General features: G+C 36.1%; 1 non-coding gene across 1 annotated transcript; it reads left to right on the top strand.

Moving 5' to 3' along the window:
• The first annotated feature begins 2,917 nt into the window (after positions 1 to 2,917).
• Positions 2,918 to 2,990, top strand: TRNAF-GAA. The gene has a single exon. It is a non-coding gene; the product is annotated as a tRNA-Phe (tRNA).
• The last annotated feature ends 2,211 nt before the right edge of the window (positions 2,991 to 5,201 follow it).

Here is a 5,201-nt window from a genome sequence, read left to right as displayed (position 1 = left end):
CGTTTCCCCATTCCTTTTCCTCTCTTCCTCGGGACGACTGCTCTCCCCACGATTCCACGCCCGCCGACTCCCCCACGTTCGCCGGACGACTACCCCTCGAGCCCAAGCTCAGCCGGACGATCGCCAATCCCCGGAGACGCTGAGCCCGTTGCCCGACATTCGCCCAACATTAATAAGGTTAATTTAGGGTTTAGACTTTAGTTAGTTCTATTGTTTTGGTTTGAAATGCTTTGATCCAAGAAATGTATAATCTTGGGGCGTGGGGCATGGGGCGTGGGAATGGGGCGTGCGAGCTGTCATTCTGAAGCCAAATTTATCATCTAATTGATGGTTGGATATACATTCTACAGCCTCATATGTTTTGTCAAATGCGAGTTGTCTTAGCCTCAATGTGGAACTCTTACAACAAGACAAAAGGTAGCTTTGGCTCTTCGCCCATTGGTCATGATTCGAACATTTAGAATGAAACAGGGGTAAAATTAGATGGGGACACTTTAAGCATGAAGGTAGGAAAAGGTCCTTGGAAAAAAATGTTCACATCTACCTTGCAATTCAATTTTGTGCTACTGTGAATCTGTGGTAATTCCGAGTTCTAAAGATGCGATAACACAATGATTTCACCATAATTTTTTTAGGAGATATGAACTATTCTTTATTTTGGCAGCATGGACTAATTGTGTGTATTTCTATACATTCTATCTATTCAACTCCTTACAAATGGCCGTGTTGGTTGAACTATGGTACCATATAAACATTCTCAAACTTCTACATTTTGTAGAATTGGTGAATGATGTAGAAATATCTTTGTTTTCTATGTAGAAATATCTGTATAGTGTTTATGTAATAAAATTAAACGAGTATGTTGGTTTTTTAAGTTCACTTCCTTGCCATGTAATCAATCATTTTAGTTTCTCCAGAAACACAATAAGCACCTAAAATATTTTTCTTGAAGTTTAAATGTAACAAAATGTTGTCATTTGATTTTTTCTGAAAATTGAAATTTAGTGTAGTTTTTTAGTCAACAATTAACTTTCTAAAAAAAATCCGGTTTTGAACAAAACTGAACAGCAAGTTCTGACTTGAACATTTTGCCAAACCTCAGATCTCGATAAGGGTTTCTAGCCTTGTGTTTTTCATATAATGTTTATGCATATGTATATACCATAAGGACTCAGGAGACCAGATTGTTTCCAAATTTTGTTTGAAGTATTATGCCATCTTTCAATCAGAAAACAATTTTCTTCGGAAGCTTCAAATTTGCATGAGTTGTTATATTATGTTGTTTAAGAAGTAGTAGTTGTGGTTCTTTCCCTCTTGTTAACATTCTGAATCATGTGCTTTTGTTTGCAGGATCTATTGTAGGTTGTACTTCCATTTGATATGTTCCTAGATCGAAGAAGGAGAATGAACTTTCTTCATAATCTTCAAACTTCTTTGACTCAAACAAAACCAAAGGTTGTAAGAGATGCGGGAATTGCTTTATCATCTCTTGTTGCTTGTGAAGAAGCACTTGAGAGGGAGTTATTCATATCAACTTCGTAGGACCACAATTCTCCTCTCCATATAGAAGTGTTATTAACTATTAAAAAGCAAATGAAAGCAATACATAGGAAATTCTTGTACATTGATTTTTTATTTCTGCTCAATTTTGCAGCTATGTACCAGGAATGGAAGTAACTTTGTCCAGTCGTCTGAAAAGCTTATATAGTATTTACAGCAAGGTAAACATGAAACATGAGGTGAAATTGTGAGTAACATTTGTTCTTTAGGTGGTAAAATATCTATGTATGTCATCTGTATATAAGCTCATTAGTTGGTCAAAGAACGATTATGGGATGTGTCTTAAGTATTCAATGTAGATTTCTTTATCATTTGTTCTTTATCATTATCTTGTGGGTAAAATAGTATTCAATGTAGATTATGGGATGTGTCTTAAGTACTCATTATCTTGTGAGTAACATTTGTTCTTTATCATGCACATGAAGCTTGCAAGTTTCTAGAGAGGGAACAATTTGACTAACCAATGGAGTGTGCTCTTAACATTGATTTTAATTTGTATCAGTGATATCATCTAATGTCATGTTGGAGAATGCATCTTTTTTGTTTTTTTTTCTTCTTGTCATTATAAGAGCATAATATCCTTATTGTTTGATATAGGTGTTTGACATATACCTTTCTAACATTTCTTCCTCTAAATGCAGGCTTTGGATACCTATTGATGGTGAATTTGATGACTACATTATTAATCCAAAACTAAGTGGCTATCAGGTAATAAATACTTCCCTTCTGGAAACTCATTAATACCCTGAAATGGGCTTACAAAGGCCTTGTGATGTAAAAGTATGTAACTTGGCTTTGTATATCTCACTGTGTGAAGGCATGAATATATCAGCAAAAGGATTACATGATAGGGTTTAGTCTGGGTCATCTTAAGAACATAAATAGTTTATATTATGGTTTGCATGATTATCTGATATGGTATGCCAATATATAAATTTATGGATCATGGGTTCTTTATGTCCCTACTTCAACATACAGTATGTTGGCATATGTTTGAGTATGATAGAAGATTTTCTGTAATATTCTTCTCCCTATGTTAGGCGATAGGCATGAAAGATATGTTTGAGTATGATAGAAGATATGTTAGCAAATATCTTCTTCATGTAAAAAATGCAGCTTCTTTTCTTTGGAAAATAAAGATAGATCAAAATAACTTATGTATCTTATAGCTTTGGATCGTGGGGGTGGGGCGTGGGGGTTGCGCGAGGGGCGTGGGATTGTGCGAGGGCGTGGGGTAGTGCGTGGGCGTGGGCGTGGGCTTGGGCTTAGGCTTGGGCGTGGGTGGGGCTTGGATTTAATTGCAATTCAATTGCGTACCACGCAATATGTAAAACGAATTTAATAAATTTATTAATAAGCGGGGATAGCTCAGTTGGGAGAGCGTCAGACTGAAGATCTGAAGGTCAGGTGTTCGATCCACCTTCACCGCAAAAATATTTTCTATTGAAAATTTTAAACAAACCATGTTCCATGTGACATCCCTGGTAAAACAGATTTAGAAACAAGTTTGTACGTGTTTAAGTAAATTATATAAATGTTTATGTTTTAATTGTTCCATGCATAGTGTAGTCATTTGTTTTCTGTTATTATTATAAATATATGCAAACAAAATTATGTTAAGCCACAACTCTGTTAATTTGTAATACAAATTAGAGTATTCTAAAAGTGTACAAATTAAAATTTAACATTAAAAACTAGAAGAAAAAGTTTTTAGAAAAAAGACAATGAAGAAAAGAAACGCATCATCTCAAAAAATGAAAGAGATCTCATATATCAATTCAAATAGAACAAAGTGTTTTAGGAACAACATTAACAGTTATTTTTAATAACAATAATACAAATATATTGAAGTATATATGTGACAAAATAATAGCATTAAATAAAACTCCAACATAAGCCGCTAGCAAATTCCTTCTTCCAAAGTATGCCCAAACACAATACATTCTCTTATGGATTTATTGTGGACACATTATGCATTAACAAACGAGTTTAAGACAATTTCCAAGCAGAAGAAATCAAAGAATCTTTTAACACCTACCCATTCACTAATTAGTTCATATCAGACAGAACGTCATTAACACTCTTGCAGACCTAGTAATATGAATGAGAAAATCCATCATGACAAAGAGCTAAATGTCTATCATTGTGGAATATGACAATTCCCAGAGAGAATTCAGTTATAACATCCATGAATGGTAAAATGTATTCTTAGAAATATTGCATTTTCCACTCCTCCCTGTCAAAGAAGCCAAATATGAGCTGCAGGATTAAGTAAAACAGGGGTGTTCCTTGGAGCTCTAGAGTATTCGCACTCGGTATATCATATCATCGCAAGTCACATTAATCATAGGAGCTTCTAACACCTCTTACTCCATTCACTAATTGGTTCATAATTTTCCAAACAGTATAAAATTTCCCAGCTGGAACAGAACACTGTTAAAGCTGGAACAGAACACTGTTAAAGCTGGAACAGAACACTGTTAAAGTCGTAGTATTTTGAATGAGAAAATTCATTGGAGCACACCATCCAGACAGAGTCCTAGTATATCATTGTGAAATATAAAATTTCCAAGCTGGAACAAAACACTGCTACATTCATAAAATTTTGAATGAGAAAATTCATTGAAGCACACCTTCAAGACAGAGTCTTAGGATATCATTGTGAAATATGACATTTACCAGGCAATTCAGTTAAATGAATTCTTAAACATATCTCCTTGTCTAGTTCTCCACCCAAAAAGCCAAATAGTAAAATGAAAAACGAGTTTCATGGAAGTTTCGCAAGTCGTCTAAATTGATACCATAAACCATAATTGGCAATTTTATACTATGTGCTAATAGTACTGAAGACACTTAATCCATATCCATAGATTGAGATCAAACGCCTTCCACTGAATCCGCATCGCTCTTCAAATCAAGACTCAGATCATTACAATTACTTATATCCAGCGATACCGTTCCTCTCCTCGCAATCTCACTGTGAGGCCATCTTCTATAGAACGGTAACCTAAATAGTCAATTCATTAATCTTCAATTCCATATAATCAATCGCATCGATTTACTAGCTACTTACTTGATAGACTTCATTTTCTTCAGTATTTTCACTTTATTCTCATTTTGTGGTCTCGGTGATGATCCTGTTTGATTGCGATTCGAATTAGAGGTTTTGAAATCGAATCTGAAAGTAAAAAACTTTAATCCTGGTGAAGATCTGAAGGTCAGTTTTAGATAAGGAATCCATTACAGCATAACAACTCTGTTTTACTAGGGATGTCACATGGTTTGTTTAAAATTTCCAATAGAAAAAAAAACTTTTGCGGTGAAGGTGGATCGAAGACGCTCTTCCAACTGAGCTATCCCCACTTATTAATAAATTTATTAAATTCTTTTTACATATTGCGTGATACGCAATTGAATTGCAATTAAATCCATGCCCCACCCACGCTCCACCCATGCCCACGCCAACGCCTAAGCCCACGCCCCGCCCACGCTCCACGCCCCACCCACGCCCAAGCCCAAGCCCAAGCCCCACCCACGCACTACCCCACTCCCCTTGCCCCACCCACACACTACCCCACGCCCCTCGCACAACCCCCACGCCCCACCCCCACGATTCACGCCCCATTCACAAATCATTCAGA

Source organism: Impatiens glandulifera, chromosome 1 (assembly GCF_907164915.1).
Source record: "Impatiens glandulifera chromosome 1, dImpGla2.1, whole genome shotgun sequence".
Lineage (NCBI taxonomy): Eukaryota > Viridiplantae > Streptophyta > Magnoliopsida > Ericales > Balsaminaceae > Impatiens > Impatiens glandulifera.
The sequence above is the reverse complement of the archived record's forward strand: the minus strand, read 5'-3'. Positions and strand labels throughout refer to the sequence as shown.